Here is a 20631-nt window from a genome sequence, read left to right as displayed (position 1 = left end):
TAAATCTCCTTCATAATCATGCTTTGATTTTGCCATGGAATGTATTGTAACGATGGCTATGATCAAGTAATCTACTACATGATAAAAACTAACAGACTGTAGGGAGGGGCGCGAGCCATTGTTACGATCATGTGTTCTGTGAAGACAGGTTCTGCTACAGGATTATTCAGCAATTTTAAAAAGCTTTCAAAATATTACCACTTAAAATTGCTTTAATTAATTTAATAGCACCTGTTTGATATATTAAAGCTACTTTAAAAAAGTAGTAATGATTGTGAAAGCAAAGTAGCAAACATTGTGAAAGTGTATTTAGAAAACACAACTGCTGAAAAGCATTAAACAAAGCCTGCAAAACTATCTCAGGGGAAGTTTCAGACACTAATGTTGCACAAAGGCCATCTGAAATGGTATGATGGCTAAAACACACAGCTGAGATCTCGAATCAGATTATCTCCATTTCTCACATTGACAAAGTTTGTGTGTTCTCAGTTTTGCCAACTGCATAAGAACTGGAATGAAAGTAACTCCAACATTTTTGAAAGTGAAATGAAGTTGGTATTTGGATTTGAGAACCAAAATTTATCTATGCATAGTGTAGAAGTAATGTTTTTCAGACTTCAAACAAAATGCTAAGGGCACTCAGTATAGATGCCATCTATGGTTCAGGAAACCTAGCTCTAGAAGAGCAGGGAAGATACTCTGAGGAGTTCTAAGGCGGTATAAGCTTCAGTTATTGGTTAGAGATGAAATACTGAGTGCTAGTGTCGTGGTTTAACCCTAGCCGGCAACTAAGCACCACCCAGCCACTTGCTCACTCTCCCCCAGTGGGATGGGGGACACAATCAGACAAGTAAAAGTGAGAAAACTCGTGGGCTGAGATAAAGACAGTTTAATAGGGAAAGCAAAAGCCCCACGTGCAAGCAAAGCAAAACAAGGAATTCATTCACTACTTCCCATCAGCAGGCAGGTGTTCAGCCATCTCCAGGAAAGCAGGGCTCCATCACACATAATGGTTATTTGGGAAGACAAATGTCATCGCTCCAAACATCCCCCCCTTTCCTTCTTCCCCAGCTTTTTATGCTGAGCATGACGCCATATGGTCTGGAATAGCCCTTTGGTCAGCTGGGGTCAGCTGTCCCAGCTGTGTCCCCTCCCAGGTCCTTGTGCACCCCCAGCCTACTCGCTGGTGGGGTGGGGTGAGAAGCAGAAAAGGCCTTGACTCTGTGTAAGCACTGCTCAGCAATAGCTAAAACATCCCTGTGTTATCAATGCTGTTTTCAGCACAAATCCAAAACACAGCCCCATACTAGCTACTGTGAAGAAAATTAACTCTATCCCAGCCAAAACCAACACAAACAGAAGGAGTTTCAGTCCAAACTGATACAGCTGGTATTGAAGCCTCAAGGGGCAGATAACACATTAGAAGTTCTTACTGCTTTCTCTTACAGTCAAAGATCTATGTCCCCAAAGAATGGACTTCTCTCATTTTTGTCACTTCTTAATTCTGTTCTGACAAGACAGCGTACCCTCTTATTCCCTTCTTTGCATGCTAGTTATCTTCTGTAATTTTGTTACTCATTTTCACCCACCTCAACTTACTGGGCTATTTTCCAATAGAGGACTTCTCACTAAGCATAGCATCTTCTGAATGTAGGTCACTGCCCAATAAATTGGGATTATCTACTCCTTGTCTCTGCTCAGACATAAAGGAGGACTACTTCACCACTGCAAATCTGAAAAACCTGCTCCCTTCATTCAGAAATAACTGCAGCAAAGAACCAATTGTTCCACTGCCGCCAGATCTGGTCACTCAAAAATATTTAACGTATGAAGGAAAAAGTAGCCCTTGCCTGCAAAGCCTTCCACTGAAACTCGGGAAATAGGCAAGTTTCTAGACAGTGTATGAGATATTGAGGGCAGAAGGAAAGAGGTACTGAAGAAATGCAGGCCCAGGTGAAAGATGCTGCAGAAGAAAAGGTTTGGCTGAGAAGGAGCCAGAGGACATCGCAGTCATATTGCCTTCTTCCAAGAGATACTTGACAGCAATTAAGACTAAAGTCTACCCTAAAACATATCAGAGAAGAAAAGAAGAGAGATTGGAGCTTGCATGTTATATCCTCTCGCATATCCCAGTGAGTGGAAGAACGGGGAGCACATACACCTATTAAAGGATGAAGACAATTCCAAGGCACTGTGGAGCCTAAACTTGGAATTGCTATGGCAAATTCGTTTTTTCCTTTTATTCCCCTTGCAGACAAGCTTTAAAGTCATGTTATCATAATAAAGAAGATACTTAACTATGAAACCCAAACCAAGGGCAACTTGCTTTGTCATTTAAAAAGCGTATCACGATTGAAGTTTTTACTACAAAGTAAAATATGACCTTGTTCATTCAAGCGTAGAAGAACCCTCTGTTCAGTCATTCTCTCATTTTGCGCGTCAGCTAGTGAGAAACAAAGATCTGTGCATACATTCACATATAAAAATATTAGCAGACATTAAGATCGAGATACATTTGTATTTTTATAGATTCAAATAATAATAATGAAGCAATATGTAGAGTATATATGACAACATGCCATCAGGGATTCATTCTACCTTTGCTGCAGTGGTTACCTATCCCTAACCTGCCTATGAAGAGACATTCAGTAAAATTAAGACAAACAAATCAATATGAAGTTGATGCATACAAGTTCATTAAAACTGTGCTCAATGAGAATGCACTCTTCATTCAGCAGCAAGGTGGCTTCCATTTCCTCTATCTTATGTACTTACAAAGTAGAGTCATTATTTAGAATATTATACTTTTAGAAAAACAATATTTCTGTTCAGGAATATAATACCAACCACAGGGAGTTGCACTACACAGATACAGCTAAACAGTTATTACACAACAGCTATGCTGTCAATTTCCCTGGGAGACAAGCCCTAAAAAGCCACAAAACCAATTTTCGGCTGCAGTAAAATGAGATTTACTTTGTATTGCTTTTTTTCCCTTTATTGTTTGGTGGTACAATAAAGTTATTTATATATTAATCCTGATGAATATGGGATTACATTAAAAAACCTGAATGCATATCATACTTTAAGAAACTGAAAATTAAAAATAAATTAAAATCCACCACTAAGGTTAAATTTCTTCAGAAATACAGGCTACACTACAAGCTATCATCAACCTTTCTTTGCCCGTAGGATTTTGAACACATATACTATGTAACACTAACTTGATTCAGCAAGACCTCTCCAACACTATATATACTGGTTTGTTGTTCCATTAATCTTTCATAGCATCCTCTTTCCATATCATCCCATTTCAGAACTTAGCAAGCCATACTAAGTATTTATATCACAGACTATCTTCCAAGCATCACTACACAATGTCACACAGTGTGACAAACAACAAACCACCTCATGAAAAGATTTGTGTCCCTTTGGCAATTAATTCTTTGTGTAAACTCTGCTTTCAGTATTTTAAAAGAATTCTGGAAGTTCTTTTTGCAGGTACCAAATATGAAAAAAGTATTATAAGAAATGTGCCACTTTACAAGCTAAAATTGCATGTGCAGTAACTGATAAAATGGATATTAAGGATGTGTAAGGTAATATAAATTTCTCAAGGCACAACAAAAGCAGAATTAAGGGCATCTGGGTCTTTTGAAGAACTTCAGCTCCTTAATTCTGCATACATCCTTTGTTGTTTACACCAGCGTATTTCTTGGGAAGCATGCATAATCATGGTTCACATAACTGCCAATTTACCATAGAGCTTCTTAAAAAGGAAGAGAAAGATGAGAAATACTATCCAACCTAGTCATAAAATAACGTCACCTCGGTATGCTTAGGTATCCTGCCTCCAGGTAGCTCTTGGCATTGCAGAAGGAAATCCTCAGGTGGTTCTCCTACCTTCTGCAAAATGAAAACCTCATTCTTCTATTAAAAGATTCTCAAATTCAAGAAACTTCCTGCAGCATCTCAGTTTCTCCTACCCATTTCACGCTGTAATTTGACCCTGCTTTATTAGCTCCATAAAGTAATAGTAAGGAATTAAGGGGACTAAACAGAAATTTTGGTAAAAGGAAAACAAAACTTGGCGGAAAGGAAACCTCCCTTCTTTAATTGCTCCAAGACTCCCGAGGGATTAGGGTATGAGGGAGCAAAAATATTTCCCATCACTCCTTCATTCATCCCCAATATTCACATAGTAAATGAAGATTCCTTCAGGGGTGTTTTTTTCTGTATTCTTAACACTGCAAACTGAAGGACTTTTTATGGTTCTTGCTTGTGAATCCTAGCGTACACATCATGATTCCTCGCGCATACCTACTTGTCACAGGACAGAGAAGTACTTTTTTCCACCTCAGTATTTACCCAATGTGCTGTCATCATAACATTTTAGACCCAAAATCAAGAAGATAGTGCGCTATCTGCCTTGCTGCTATTGTGGTAAGAAGACTGCATTAGAAAGACTATCAAAAACCCCTTACATACCAGAGGACGTAATATCAGCAATTTCACAGCTGGAACTGATTCTAGTATAACTTTCCTACTTAATGACATTTAATTATTTTTTCAAACACAATTTCATTCAAAAAAATACAAACAGAAACCCAGAACTCCACCCTCCACATTTCCCCAGCATTCCCCACATGGATAAACAACAGGTTTGCATACATGCTAGACACAATTCTGTTCCTTTGCCATTGAAGCCTTTGGAATATCCACACAAGCGTGTAGTGAATCTCTTGTGTCTGGAGACACTCATTTTATCATATCCTTCCAGGCAAATTAAACCAAAGCAACGGGAAATCCTATTTTAATCATGATTTGTATCAGCACCCAATAAACTATGACTGAAATGAATCTTGTTTTGTGTTTATACTTTGCAGTTTCATAAAGAAGACACAGAATAACCACCAATCTCACTATGCCTTTATTGCATACTTTACAATGTTAGCAAGCAGTTTACGTAAGTATATGTAAGTTTTCCAACATTTTTATTATAAAACCATAAAAACTTCTAGTGATTCTTTCTATGAAAGACTGAATTCCTAATGCTACTGAAGTACACTTAAAGGATGAAGAAGAGTTTTATTTAACTAATACCTACATTTGAAGTTGACTTAAGATGTTGAATGCGCAAGAAAATCCCCTCTACACATTTTTGGCATTTAAACACTTCATCAAAATTCAGATGTTCCATTGTCAGTTATTTCATTTTTATGTCCTTTATCATTTCAGAAATAACGAGCCTGTCAATGAACCAAGCATTAACTTGGACTAGCTGAATAAACTAAAGTGACACAAAATCCTGCTCCTGCAACTCTCTGTCAAATCCAGTTCCAATTAGTCAGTAACTTTTCCAGAATCTTCCCTCTTTTGACTCTAACATTTGGTTAACGAAGTTGAACACGTACAACTTTGTTTCGCTGCTAAGTGTAGGCCCTAAAATGAACTGTTATTTTCTTTTCAAAATGGTAATTAAATAAAAATTCTTCCTTTCCTGCTCCACTTTGTCCACAACTCTTTAGTAATGGTGAACCAGAAGCAATGAGTTCAACTAGTTTTTGCAAGGAAGATGTGCTGTGTTCTAGCCTCTTCTGTTCCAGCTGCCAATGCTCTTCGTGCTCTCTTACTTTGCTATCCATGTTCCTTCTGCTCTTCAGCCTCCTACTACCCTTCCACATTGTTCCTTCTACACCAACATACAGCTTGTCCTCTTTCTCACCTCTTGTTGTCTCTCGTTCCCCCTACTTCTGACCATTTGTAATTTTGCTAGTACCATCCTTTTCAGGTCCCTGGCCTGCTGCATTTCCACCAGGCTTCAATCTCTGTTCCCCACCTCTCCCCAAGCACCTGAGTCTTCATCTGTCCATAAGTACTACTGCTGCCTAAGCATTCTGGGGTTAGGGGAGAAGCACAGATAAAGAAAGACTATTTAGGATTAAACTTACCCATCACCTACTGCTGTGGGATGCATCATGCTTAACTACTTGGTCCAGATGATGAGTGCACAGTCAGGTGACATGCAAGGACCAAGAGACAGGAAGATACTCGTGTTACATGGAATATTCAGATAGTTCAGTTAATAAATATTTGCTGAGTAACATGCATAAACCAGTTTTTCAAGAGCTTATGATTTGTTGAAGTCTTCTTGAGGAACAGCCATACGCTTTGTATGAATGTTTACGGTCTCTTCCCCTCTTTCCTCTGCAATGCTAAATTCTAGAACTGAGGTGTCGATACGCTCTAAATAAGCCAAACGAGCATTTCCCTCCCCCTCTTTAGATTAACATACTTACTTTCTCTTAAAGTCATTTTCAAAATGCTGAGTCATTTTAGCTTAAAGTTTCCAAATAACCCTGCTCAAACATACTCATCATGGCAAATTTCAGTATGACTAAGAAATAAGCTACTGAAAACATCATCTCAAAATAAAATTTAAAAAAAACCCAGGTAACCTCACTCCTGGCATCGCTACTATCACAGCCTAGAACACACACAAATGAGCTAGAACACATATAAATTAAGTGATCCTAGACTGACCTGGAAGTTCAAGTTCTTTAGTTATAAAACATACAACATAGCACACACATTTTCATTCCCATATTCTCTAGGCACGTTAAATGTATAATGCTCCAATCTCTGTTTCATAATCACCTCTGTTTCCTTTGAATATAAAAGACTTGGACTTTATTTTCAGTAGTAAGTATTATAATATCCTTTTCCCTTTGCTTTGTTTGCTATGTAATTTGAAAAAAAGCTAAGCAGGATGTGAAGTATAGCCACATTTCCTAGCTTCCTCTGTCCTCAACAAAAAACACAGGCAATTCCAAAAGCTCACATATAAAAAAGAAATTGGAATTTGGTAGTTTAAAAAAAAGGATCCCTCTTTTAGAACACTAGCGGTAAGCTACCATATTCTACTTTTTTTGCCCGAATTTACTGTCAGCTGCAGAAGATGACAGTTACAGACCCATAGGTATAGCAGGCCAAGGGACACTACATGATTATCACAGTCAGTTAGCTCCCATTTTCAAAAATCACCTTTTGACTGTCAAAGTACTTAAATGGCCTTCCTGTTTAACAGCAAATAGCTCTTTTATATACACATATGCAGAAAAAATGAGAACAACATGGCCTGGAGTAGTTGCTATATTAAAAACAAACAAGCGTGCTCATATGAAGGATGATAAGCAAGCATGTGATGACAAGCAGACCTAAGTTTTATTTCCACTTCTAACACCAACTTCCTTTTTGTCCTTCAGTAACATACATGACTTGGAATCCCCACACTGCTGGCAGGGGAACCAAGTTACTGCCCTTTACCAACTTCATAAAAGCATGCCAGTGCTCCATTAACAACAAAGATTAGTATTTCCAGATTCTTGGCATTGTCACTTTATTTTCTACCCCACTCCTAGTTCCATTTGATGATACCCATGTTCTACAATTACGACATGAAACAACCTTATTGAAGAAAGTGAAGAACCTGCTAAGAAACACGACTACTTCAGCATTCAATTATCTTAGGGAGAGCTATAATGGTCTGGGTAAAATACTTTGGTAACATCTGGCAGCAAGGAAGCAAAGGAAAGAACTCTATCAGCAGCTTTTTCCCTTGCTCTTGGAATCCTCTGGCTTAGAAGAGCAGTAAGTTGTTTCACATTTTGCACAGCATTGAGCTGTGGTAAAATACCCCCCCCCAGAGACTTATCATTTGTAAACCTACAGACTCTTTTAACAAGTGAGACTGAAGCAACCAGCTGCTGCAAGAGCAAAGTAACATTTGTGGAATTTTAAATTTCACACAAAAAAATAATTCAGTCTTACTTACACCAAAATAAAAACATTAATCTGCTTTATTGTAAGCTTTCATATGTGTGCCAGTTTTGCAGAGGTAACATTTGGCTCCCAGACCACTACATAATATTCTGAAATACAATCTGGACTACATCTCTCTTCATTCAGGACATTAACAGAGCCATTACAACAAGCAGTTCCAGTATCACAGTAGTGGTTCTGTGGATCATTCACCCTTGGCTGTTAGTACGCAGCTTCGTAACAGCAATAGAGTTATTCTTTTCCAGGAAATTGAATTGCTCCTAAACATTTCTAAACTTGCTGTGATAGCAATCAGAATTATTACGACTTTATTACAGCACTGCATTTACAGTACAGGGAAAGGTATGAGAAAAATACAGTCGGAAAGCAAAATTCTGAAAAAGCACAGCTTCTAGAAGACATATCCATTTTATAAGACTGCAGTATTTAGAATAAACACTGTATATTTAATTCATTCTAAACTTCTTTCAGTTGCACTAATGGCAGACTGCAAGGACTTAAGTTTTAAAATGTTATTTTCATATTCAAAAGATAACCCGAATCTTTAAAATTGTATCTAGATTAAGAAAGAGTACAAATCTGTAAAGTACAAGGCTGTAAATTACTTTATGTTAGACTAACTTTTTACATGCCAAAGTGAAATTTCCAGATACAAATTAAAACCCCAACCAACCGTAACAACAACATACACAAAACTTGAAGAATTTCAGTTCTCTTATTAGCACACAGGAATCGCCAACAAGATAAATTCCAGTCCAGCAAAGCGCTTTAACTACACGACAGTAAGACCCACTTCAGATGAGAGACAGGTATTAGTATTCACTTTATGCAGAGAAGGATACACAGGCACAGATAAAAAAATGCATGCCCCAAAATCACTCAGGAGATCAATGAGAATGAACAGTACCAGTCTTCAAAGTCTCAATGCAGTGCAATAGCCTCTACACTACCTATCTTTACCCTGCGAATGAAGTAAATGGAGCTATGCCTTTCACCACTTAACTGAAGCTTACAATAAGAAAATATAGTGAAACCTACACTGAAGTTTTCCTGTGGATACTTTAATCATAGGGTGACAAGAAAATATGTAAAGCAGTAACAGTCAACAATAAAAATATACTACACACTTCATAAAATAAACTGAAGATAGAACATACATGAAAAAAAAAATCAGAATTACTTATTTTGGATAGATTAGAAACAATGACATACCAAGAGGTGTGAAACTGTTTCTTCAGACTGAATAAATGTGCAATGTTTTGGGTTTTTTTCCTCACAAGTTTCTGAAAACTTAAATGTCATGATTATATATGGCTACAAACAGACTCAGAAAAGGATAATTCTGCAATTTTATTTTACAGAGCTATTTAGAAAATGCACTCAAAATGCATTTGCTGTTGCTTGATACTCTAGCAATGACAAGGTCTGGAAATAGAGAGAAGGATTTCTGATACAATCACAATAATTTGTTTCCTGGCTCAGTAGAATCCATAAAATTTGTACATGCAGCTAACAAGGACTAACCAGGACTCATTCTTAAACAAGACCTCAGCGCTTACCCAGCTGCAGAAGTGATATCACTTTAACTACACATACATAACTAAAGGGATATAACCCCATAGCACAAGCAGACCATAAACAGTTTACATCCCATAGAGGAAAGGGAACAACCTGTAAGTGTATTCACAGTACTGAGAATAGTGAGGTGCATAAATTTCTTAAGCTATAGTTGTTACAATTCTGCTAATCAAACAATCTGCACTGGTGAAACTTGATGCAGAGCATGCTCTAGAATAAAATTATGAATGGTATTATGAACTAACTATATGTGCACGTTTTTGTAAAGACTAAGAAAGAATTCTTTAGCTTTTTAAAAAAACAATTAGATGAGACATTTAGCATACATTGAAAATTATCTACACCCTCCTGCTACCCTCCATAGGATGCTGGCTCAAGTGTTTTCCAACATCCACAGACCAGAACATATTGTCCATGCTCCCTACTCCTGTGATCTGTTTAATGGAATGCACACATCATATTCCAAATAGGGGCAAGGACAAAAATGGACAGCTCTTAACTGCATGTGACCAAAAAAAAAAAAAAAAAAAAAAAATTAATTGCATGGCATAAAAATTCACTTATAAGGGTATCGTACTAGATCTGAAGTCTTATTCTCCCTCCCAAAACCATACTAGTCATTGACTTAGCTGTAACTGACAAAAAGGGGTCACAACACAAACTGCAGCAGCAGATGGAAAAAAAAAAAAAAAAAAAAAATGTGACTGTCTCTAAAGTTACATTGTATGTTCCCATTTAGGACAAGAGAAAATATTTAAGAAATAATAAAAAAAGACAGTGATAAGCTCTACAGAGAAGTCTCACACAGACGTGTTAACTACTTATATTGTTAACTGATGAACTCTGGGCCATACAGCTGGCGTTGTGGGAATGAGGGAAAGCTATCGTCTGCTCCACGGAGACCCGGGACATGTGGCTAATTGAGGCAATATTTCAGGATAAAACCAGCACTTGATTTATTATTGTTTACACACATCATAAGCAGGGCCTCTGGGCAATGTCAAGTTTCAGCTCCTAATTGCGGCTGTGTAAACACTCGGGAAGCCTCGGTCTAGGTGTCAAGAAGCCTCTAGTCGTAACCGAGCCAAGAGACAATGAGGTCACATCAAAAATAAAAAAAATTTAAAAAAAAAAAGAGGAAGAAACCACCTCACGCCAGAACGGCGCACGCTGCCCCAAGTGCCAGCCGCTAACAGAATCTGCTTTCTATGAATAAGAGGGGAGGCGGGGGGAAGCACAGCCAAAGACGCGCCAGCCCCCGCTCTCCCGGGGGCCGGGCTCCGCCGGACCGCGCCGCCACCGAAGCGGCACCAGGGCCGGGGGCAGGGTCTGGGGATCACCACTCCACCCCTGCCGGCACCCCGCGGCGCCGGCACGGGGGCTACGCGCGGCCGCAAGGGCCAACTGCCGTCAGCAGCCCCCTTCCTCCCCCCGGACCGCACCCGGCCGGGCCGGCGCAGGTGCGGAGGGGAGGCAGCTGCCGCGGCGGGCTGATCCCCGCCACAGGCGCGGACTCCCCGGGCAGGGTTGGGCCGGGTCGGCGGGGCCTGGCACGGCAGCGAGGGGAGGCGGGGGCGAGGAGGACCCCGGAGAGCCCCTGCCCCCCTCCTCCCCCAAGGAACGCCTGCCAACGCGGCGCTGGCCCTTTAAGTATCGCGTCGCCTCCCGTCGCCCCCTCTCCCTCTCCCTCCTCCTCCTCCTCCCTCCGGCCGCCGCCGCGTCCCCTCCGCGCGGCGCCGAGCAGCGGCCCGCGCTCCCTCTCGCTCCGTCTCCCCTCCCCGCGCGCGCGCGCGCGCGGCGCCTGCGCGCCCCCGCCGGCGCGCGCCCAGAAGAGACAACGGTTACACGGCGGCCGTTCCAGAATTTTCCTCGCTCCCCCCCCTCCCCTCCCCGCGCCTGCCCGCCACCGCCCCTAACCCCCCTCTGGGCGAGTTGCGGAGTGCGGGTGCCCCCTCCCCGCTGTTCCGCGTGCCGGGCTCGCCCCCCCGCTCCTTCCCCAACCACCCCCCCGGTCTGGTGGTACGCCTGGGCCCGGCCGGCGGCGGCGGCGGCGACGGGCGCGCCGTGATGGATGGCTGGCTGGCTGGCTGGCTGGGAGCGGGTTTGAGTGACAGCGCTTACCTGGGTGCCAATCTTCGTCACACTGACAAGCGGCTGCAGCAATCGGGACCCGCACCGCCGCGACACGCGTCACCGCGCACACACGCACCCGGCCAATCGCCGGCCGCGCCGCCCGAGACGACACCACGCCGCGCATCACGCCTCATCAATATTCACCGCGGGGGGCGGGGCACGCGCCGGCGTAGGGAGGTGGCGCGCGGCCGCCCCGCCCGCCGCCACAGCGGCGGGGCGGGGCGGCCGCGCGCCACCTCCCTACGCCGGCACCTCCCGGCGCGCGCTCATGAATATGGACGAAGGGGGCGGGGAAGCCCGAGCGGGCCCGGCCACGCCCCCTCCCCGGGCCCCGGGCCGGGGGGGGGTGGAACCACCTCCTCGGGGGAGGGGGAGGAGGGAGATACCAAGTGGCTGCGCCAGACGGGGCGAGGGAGGCAGCCGTGAGGCGGGGGCCGTCACCGGCCCCTTCCCGGCTTCCCCTCCTCAGACAGGGCCCGCTGCCCTCCCTGGGGCAGCCTCCCCGCCTGAGGGGTGGGGATCTTGGCCCGCCTGGCACGGCCCGGGGGGGGCTGAGGACCCGGGGTGGGGAGTCCCCTGCCTGGGCCGGCTGCCCTCGGCCGTTGGGGCTGCCCGTCACCCCGCTCAGGCGCCTTGTCGGGTGCCCCCGGGGAGGGTGGCGGGAGCCGCTTGGGGCTGGCGGGGAGTCACCCCGCGCCCCCGAGAAGCCTCGAGTCTGGGGGCCTCGGTAGAGGCGGCCGGGGGTCTCTCTGGAGACCTCCCCGAAGACTGCAGGGCCTGTGTCCAGAAACTGGGGGGGAACTTCTCCTCAGCACTGTGCATGGTGCAACTGCCTGCCGAAACTGCTCGGCAGATCCTTTGCCATGCTGTGACCCTTCCTCCCCCGAACCTGTCCCCATCTTCCTCAAACTCCGGTTCCACTGCGGGCTCTGAGTGAGGGGGGACCCTGCCCTGAGGTCCTGCTGTGATCCAAAATAAAGGTGCTGGGTACAGATGTCTTTCTTTCACTGAAACTCTGCTTCCTTTCTCCACTTGGAAGAAAACAGCACTGTCACAGCTCTTCCCTCCTGTTCTACTACTGTTAAACATGCCCTGTTTCTCCAAACCATAAGGAGCAGGAGAATAGGGGAAATGTGGTTCCTCACCGATGCGTACCCTGTGGCTTAGCCATTTTGCTGTTGGGATATTTAAAAAGTTTCTCTCTTGTAGATTCTCTGCTGTGCAAAAGGGCTTGAATGTATACCTTTCGATCGGGTCACTGAGGTGATCCCTCATCTCTACCTTGCTCCTCATTCTTAAGACATCCGGAAGATGATCTTGGCAACCTCTCCCTCTCTCTTCGAGGGCAAAAGTTATCAAGGGGGGGAAGAAGCTGATAGATACACACAGAGCAAATCTCATCTTAGGAAGCTCGGCTCAAAACCAAAGCAGGTTTAGTTTTCAGGTTTTGTAGTCCCTCTGCGGAACAGCAGCTGGGAATCTGCTTGGTTATCCTGTACCCCGGTAAACTGGGAATGCCCTACATTTTTTCAAGGTCCATGCCACTCTTCCTTTTGGTTTAACAGTAGCAAGCCGCCTAGTTTGGTTTTATATAAGTAACACTTTCCTGGGCCAGGCCACTTAAAGAAGATCTGCCTAATAGACTGGTGATAGAAACGGCTCCTTAAACGTTCCTGCAAGCCCGGTCTGCCTTCAGTCCTCCGAGCATAACTGCTGTGTCAAGACCCTGCTCAGCCAACACAGTTGCTCTTGGTCTTCAGGAATCTAGTCACTCTGCGCACACTGCCACCATTTGTCCACTAACAAAACAGTCGTTTCATCTCTTGCTAGACCGCTTGGAGCCTTTACAGGAGTTCGTTTTCGAGCCATTTTTCCCCGTACAGTCAGAACCGCGTAGACATCGGGCTTGTGAACAGAGAAAGAACTTGTACACCTAGCAGGGAGAGTGGGAAAGAAAATGAACCGTGCTAATCCAGAGTGCTCAGATGTGTGAATCAGGTCTCAAAGTTCATGTGAATGACTTATATAAACAAGATTTAAAAAAAAATACAACTTTCAGTTTGTCTTACTCACAAGAGCCTCTTTCTCTATTTCTGCTCTTGTGCCGTGTAACACCACCTCTAATGGAGTTCCTGTGGCCAGGCTGGCTTCTTCTACCACAAGTTTCATCTCTCGTTATCCCTTACACATTCATTAGTGACACATTCACTAAACAGTGCTTAAAATTAACTGGTTCCCATGCCCAGACCTGCCTCTTCTTCAAATTTGATTCTCCCTGCAAATCCTTTGTTCTCCTTCTGCCTTGCCTGCACTTCTTTGGATAGGAGTTCACCGATTTCTTCTGAGAAAGTACAGATTAAATTCAAACTAATTTAGTTTCTTTTTAATCTCTTCTCCCAGTGATCTTCAAAGCCTTTCTTGGTGCCTTTCCCAGCTTGAATTTTCCTTTCTCCTCTTGCTTCCCTTTGCTTTTCCTTCCCTTCCTGCCTGCCACTTGCTCTTCCCCAGCTCCCCCCTCACACACGACAGGTGTAGAAATTCCTCATCTGCTGTCTTCCCCTCACCCCAGTAATCCCATCTCTTGGTCTCCTTTGTAACTAAGGTTACTCCATCCTTTACTCTCCTCAGCCTCTTAACGCTTTTCATGATATGAAGAAATGTTCCGACTCCCTCGATCTTAAAACACGTGACTCCCCAGGCACCAGAATTAAGAAAGCCTGGTTCCCCACACGTTTGTGCCTCATGGTTTGTTAACTTTAGGGTCTAAGGTGCAAGCTGTGACTGAAATCTCTTCCAAAGTTGTGGTGTACATAAGGTCTCTCTTTAGTCGGTGGATGCTGTTGCCTAAAAGCTCCCGCTGCAGACTTTCCATCATTCAGGAAGTACATGATACATCTTCCCTGCTCCACAACTTATTTTCATGAAAGTTACAGGAACTAAATTATTCTGACAGCTTTAATCCTAGCTGGAGTAAATCGCTAGGTTCAAATTTTATTAAATGACATGGATACACCCCCAAATATACCTGTACCTACATGATACGCCCATATAAACCTTGTTCCTGTAAGAAAGTAACCTAAAAACCACCCTTGATCTAACTTGTGCCTTCCAGCTGCCCGTCTCTAAATTCACTGAATGCACTGTTCCCAACCACTGTCGAGAGGTCCCTGCTTTTCGTTTTATCTTCAGTTCTCTCTGATACAGCCTCTGCAGGCTCAAAAGCTAAGCTTAATTTTTAAAGTATCATCACAGCTGAAGTAACTCCAGGAGATGAAGATTTAAGAAAAGCACTAAAAATTACAAGGCTTTTGAGAGAAGCCTGCAACATTTGGAAAACAGAAGGAACTGGGAGAAGAGGAGCAGCAGGGGAAAAGAATGAAGAGGTAACTGAGATGAGTGATTCAAAGGCAAACAAACAAACAAACAAAAACCAAACAAAAAGGGAAAGGATAGGTATGCTTTTCTTTCTTTGTTTCTAATTGTCCAAACAAACTGTCTTGTCTCTCACCAGTTCTGCAAAAGAACAAGGGTCCAATACATAGGACGGCAGACAGCAATCACGAGGAAATTCTCCATACTACACATTTTATAAGGATTATTACACAACTGATGTAGTTTTATGCTGTTGGTCTGGGTGTACTCACTTAAATGCAATGGTGAGAGTGCTGCTTTTTTTTTCTAAAAAAGCAAAAGCTACATGCCGGGGTGAATGCCATTTTGATATTTTGTAATTGCAAATTACAAGTAGTAAAAATGAGGTTCTGTAATATTTAGGCTTACAACTGCAAATAACAGAATACTCAGATTCTCAAACTTCTGTTACTTTCTTTGCATTAAGTACACTCATTAAGTACAGCTCATTACTTAAAGCATGCACAGATATGTTTGTAGGGTCAGGACCTTACTTGGTTACTGAGAAGAGTCCCGGATATGTAAGAGCATTCCTCACAGTTGGACCAAATATTTGCAAAGACGAAGCTATGAAGGTCTCGTCTCACCAAATGAGAAAAGCAGTCTCCCACGTCTATTCACTGAAACACACTTTCAGTTGCAATTTAGTGATACTAGGATTGCGTAAATGTATTGGAGGGTAAAACTGGATCCTACGTGCAGTTGCTAGACAAATTAGGCTTACGCTGACATCCTCTAATAATTTCCACGTTCTAAATATTACAACTGTGTGCATAATATAACATTCATATGCATTTAACCTATTCAGAAAAAGGAGACTTTTCATGGCTCTTGATTGTGTACTTTGCAACTCTTTCATAATTAAGCTTTCAAAAGAAACATTTACATAGAGGTGAAGGGATGGGCTTCCATGCAGGTGGCAGTAATCTGTACTCATAACTTATTGAATAACAACTGTAATTGCAGTGGTAAGACTGGAATAATCTAAAGAAAGCAGGGTTTTCCCCAGATTTCCGTAAAAATCAGGCGAGTTTTTAAGTGCTGATCTCTTAATAATGGCAGGCCTCTGCAGCAAACCATGTTCTTCTTTCGTCACTCCAAGGGAAAAAAGTACGTAACAAGACATGTCAATGACTTAGATGTCCTCTGGCTGTTTGGAGAGAGCTCCAAAAAGCAACCTCTGCATGTCCTGTTTGCAGGCACAGCACATTCACATCTGCAGCCACAACTTTACGTGGTATAGGAGGAGCCTGGGAAAAATGTGTGACTTATTTTATAATGGTTACGGCTTTTAAGATTTAAAAGCTGAAATTAATGAGTTAACTCAGCCTAAATAAATGCCAAGCTTTGCTTGAACTAGATCATGGAGATCTGTGTAACTCAGCTGGGAACACTCCCTCTGGAGAAATGAAGAGCTCATGTCCCACAGCAGGACTTGGGCTCGGACCAAGAGCTGGCACTGCAGTACAGTACCACTGCAAGCAGTTTCCATGTGGGGATCGAGATGCCATCCTTTTGATGAACTATTATTGTCCTGTGTTTTTCCACCCTCTCTGTTCAGTAGAAAACCCAATGTACTTAAAGCCTCCTTCAAAAAAGGAAAAATGATAAATGTCTTATTCAACATTTTTCCTCTTGTTAAATGAAATTTGAATTTCCAGAGCTGTACATTAGCTGAATCACTGGCTGCATACTACTCACTCCATCTGTTTATATGGTTGAGTCACTGCATTACCAATATCTTAACACGTTACTTGGAAAGAATTTTAGGCGATCTGGAGGATAAAACCCCAAAGCTCTATAAGATAGTGTTCCCTTCTGTATGTTCTGTAGTACCATACTCTACACTTGCTTTCTGCTATTGGAGAGGTTAATTTGAACAAACTGCTATTTTAGGAAAAAGCGCTTATCATAAAAGTACAGCTTCCACTTAAAAGCTGAAGACTGAGCTGTGATGTAGAAACCCACTGTCACCTCCCCACGTACAATGCCTTGCCCTGGGAACTGTGCGAGGAGTTCCATGGTGATGGAACAAACGTCTTTCACAACCCAACGTATCTTTTTTCCACTTGAGATACTATAAACAGATTACCTTCTGATGGCAAACTGTCCGCTTTTAATGATGCCAAAAGTTGAGAGTATCTTGTTGTTTGACTGCAAAGTTTCTTCAAAAATGTGTTATGCTTAAAAAGACATTTCCATTTACCTCATTGTGGAAGGGCAGGGGAGGACAAAGGCAGAGGGGCAGAAAAGCAGAGTCAGAAGGACAGAGGTGGAATTGCCAATACACATCTTGATTTTAATTTTACAAAAAACATAAAAAGAGAATATTTTGTATGAATCCCACCACGGAGGACTATGAATGCATTCACGTTATTCTGGGAGTTGAGAAGCAGAAAGTGAAACCAACTGAAATAAAAGAAAACCAGTGAGACTAGTTTTACCTTCCAGACAAGGGCTAGATCCAACTCTCATAGAAGTCAGTGGAACAATTCCCACTGGCTTGAGTGGGATTTGGATTCGGCAAAGTGAAATGCAGCAAAACTAACCAGGAAGCATTAATGAGAGGTTCTCAAACACTGGTCTACAGAGCACTTTCTTCAGTCCATAGAGACCTGCCTTTCCTCTCCATTACTCATTTACTTCCAGCTGCTTTTATGGGTTTCTGCATTTTGGAGCCTAGAAGAACCGAGAGGCGTTGCTAACGGAATGAGAATGGCCGGCCAGCCAGCCTGCTCCCGACACTGTTTTGCAAATGGAAGAGGAAAGAATTAAATTGCTGAGCAAATAGAGGAAAAAATAAAGAAGGGACTATCTGAAGGAGTAGAAGGCCATTAAGCTGAGAGGATTAGGTGGCCTTCAGCAAGGATTATGTGCTTTGCTGCCTAATGCAACTGTCTAGCCAGGCACCTGAGCTCCTAGCACAAAGCAAAAGAAAAGCTGAGCTCCACACAGACGTCTGCACTTAGCTAAAAGCAAATAGGAAATGCCGAGGGCAGAAGCGTTCCACAAACAGTCCCTTTCTCGTCTCCGCCAAGTTGGGATTTGTGGAAACTACCATGCACACCCACCCCTGGGCTGAAAGTAGACAAGCCCGCCTCTGATGGTCCACACTGCAGTACTTACACCATATCCTCCAGGCCCACATCCACACTGTCATTCCAGATGTGACACACATTCCTACCACCACATCTACCTGAAGCCCTTCCCCTTTGGAGCACTCAGGCATCTGGACCAGGCTCTGGATCAGCTGATGGCTGATGTTTGGGGCAGCATTCCCATTAACGCTTTCAGGCTCTTCCTCAACTTGAAGGGCTGTTGTCGTCCGAGTACAAGCCTAACACGTGCACGCGTGACAGCCTGGATTGACCTAGCTGGCACCCAGTTCTTAAATGCAGGGCAATCCTTCCTTCCACATGTACATGTGGGTCAAACTACTCTGAGTCCAACAGTGGCCGGTAGTAAGTGCTTAGTGAAAGAGTGTAAGAAACATGAAAACAACTGGGTCAGCCTTCCTCTGGTGTACCTTAGGAGCTCCTGGGGTCAATAGTTTAGCACCTTTCTGAATCAGAAGTTGCAATCAGACCATCATACTCAATGGCCACTGGCAGACTTCTCCTCCATTAATTCCTCTATTCCCTTTTTTGAACCCATTTACAGATTGCAATTCTATAATGTCCTTTTTCCCGCCAGTGAGTCTCTCCTGGAATTAGACTACCTAAGTCAGCCTTTCCTCACAAGAAAGAGGAGATATGGGAGACTTTCTGGACATTTTTTCTAAGATTTATGGATGAGAAAACATTCTAGGAAAGAAAGGATATGTCAACAGCTTGCAGAGCAATAAGGTACAGAGATCCCTATACTGGCTCTGCATGAAATAGCTTTGGATCTGGAAGCAGTAGAAGTAATACCAACCCCATGCTGTGCCCAGGTTAGTTGGTGGGCTGAGAGGCAAGGCAAATTAGCTCGAGACTGAGCGCTATGCTAGCAAGGCAATACTGCTTCTGGGATCCAAGCTTGTATCCCTGCCAAGGTCTGCTCCTTCCTCCAAGAAAGACTGGCCCATTCAGACCTGGGTTGGGGATCTGCAGCACAGAGGTGCATTGTGCCACACGGGCACATCCCGAGAGGCACGCTCCCAAATCTTTGCAATGCCGGAGGGTACAGACCCACCTCCCCCATGGGCCCTCTAACCTGGAAGCTGCAGGGCAGTGACTTTTCCACTCTTTTCAGTTTGCAACCTCCTGTTTATTTCCCAGAGTGGGTGCAGATTCCCAGGGAGAGACTTAAGCCTCCTCCCATGGAAGGGGGTGCATGAAATCCCACAGATCTGCAGACCACATGCCTCATACCATTGCTACAGGGCTTCCTGGGACAGGAGCTGCACCCATCCATTACTGAGATTCTTCCTCATCGTACACAGCCCTGACCAGCGCAGACAACGATGGAATGATGCTCTGTAGGATTACTTAAGCACATGTGATCCAGAACCAGACCAGAAATAAAATTTGCCCTGTACCATGCCCTGATTGCTCTCGTGCCCCATGTCCAAGCCAAGTCACATCCTGCATCCATCAGAAAACCCCATACTTCACATCGTGCTTGTGGGAAGGAGCTGAAGTGCAGCCCCTGAGGCAGGGTGAATTGCTTGGTGTGCCCAGCAGCCCACTCCTGTCACATACTGCTTCCCACTGATGGGACCTTGGTAAAGTTCTCCAGCAGACCTTGGTCTGCTGACCGAGACTCATCCAGACTGAACGAGTAACCCTGGTCTAGTGAGCAGCACACTTACCAGGGAGAGGGGAGACCTAGGTCCCAGCTCACAGCCCCAACCAACAGCCAGCACAGTCATGCTGGGTGGTTTTTTTTCTCTTATCCAAGGAATTTTGAGCCCTGGAGAAGAGAGCTATTAGCAACTCATTCCCTCGTACTCATGTAAGGTGTAAGTCACATCAGTAAGGGTTGGAATTCTTGTTTTTTAAATCTAATAAGTGAAGTTCATGTAGATTGCATCTCTTTTCTAATAATCTGTATATTTTGGTAGCTTTACTTTCATAAATATGGCATGGAACAGGGTCAGAAAGAACACACTGGAATCAGCAGAGGCCTTTCAAAAAGTGCCAGAAACAATACTGCTTATGGCTTTGTAACTGTTCATAGAAAGCAAGAGTCAGCATTGCAGTCCATTTCATAACTAACCCATACACTCCATAAGTAGTTTAAAGCATCAGAAGAGGCAGCGCGAAATCCGCTCTTCATTGGGAGGTGACTCTTGTTACACTCCCTCACCATTTTGGAGATTTACAGTTCAGCTGTCTCTAGGGTTTGCTTCCCTCAATCCTACTTTCTGAGTATTATCACCGAATCCTGTCAAAACTGTGCTTTTGTTTTGCACTGCCTTCTCCAATTCTCTTCTAAAAATGATCATGCTTCTGCTTTTCCAGTCACACAGGAATCAAAAATCTGTATCAAACCCAGCATGTTTATCTCAGTGTGACATCCCACATATAAAATGTGTGCCTATTTCGGATGTCAATCTTCATTATTTTCTTTACTTCAGTCAGACCTAGGAAAACAATCACAAAACATGCAGGAGATCTTTTTCTTCCTCAGTACTGTTTCAGAGTACTGTATCCATCCATAGGATGATGGCATTCCTTTGACTGC

At 43.6% G+C, this 20631-nt stretch overlaps 1 protein-coding gene across 12 annotated transcripts in view; it reads right to left on the bottom strand.

Moving 5' to 3' along the window:
- PKNOX1 (PBX/knotted 1 homeobox 1) overlaps positions 1 to 11697 on the bottom strand; it is a 52119-nt gene extending 40422 nt beyond the window's left edge. For 5 of the 12 annotated variants that reach the window (XM_072847232.1, XM_072847247.1, XM_072847239.1 and 2 more), the window contains exon 1: positions 11542 to 11696. The gene's annotated coding sequence lies outside the window, so the exon portion shown is untranslated. Of the gene's footprint in view, positions 1 to 2383; positions 2462 to 3828; positions 3907 to 5951; positions 11101 to 11541 lie in introns of those variants that run through there. The other 7 variants (XM_072847205.1, XM_072847180.1, XM_072847188.1 and 4 more) reach the window with 7 other exon arrangements.
- Positions 11698 to 20631: the final 8934 nt, after the last annotated feature.

The sequence above is a fragment of the Ciconia boyciana genome, chromosome 1, assembly GCF_034638445.1.
Source record: "Ciconia boyciana chromosome 1, ASM3463844v1, whole genome shotgun sequence".
Classification (NCBI taxonomy): domain Eukaryota; kingdom Metazoa; phylum Chordata; class Aves; order Ciconiiformes; family Ciconiidae; genus Ciconia; species Ciconia boyciana.
The sequence above is the reverse complement of the archived record's forward strand: the minus strand, read 5'-3'. Positions and strand labels throughout refer to the sequence as shown.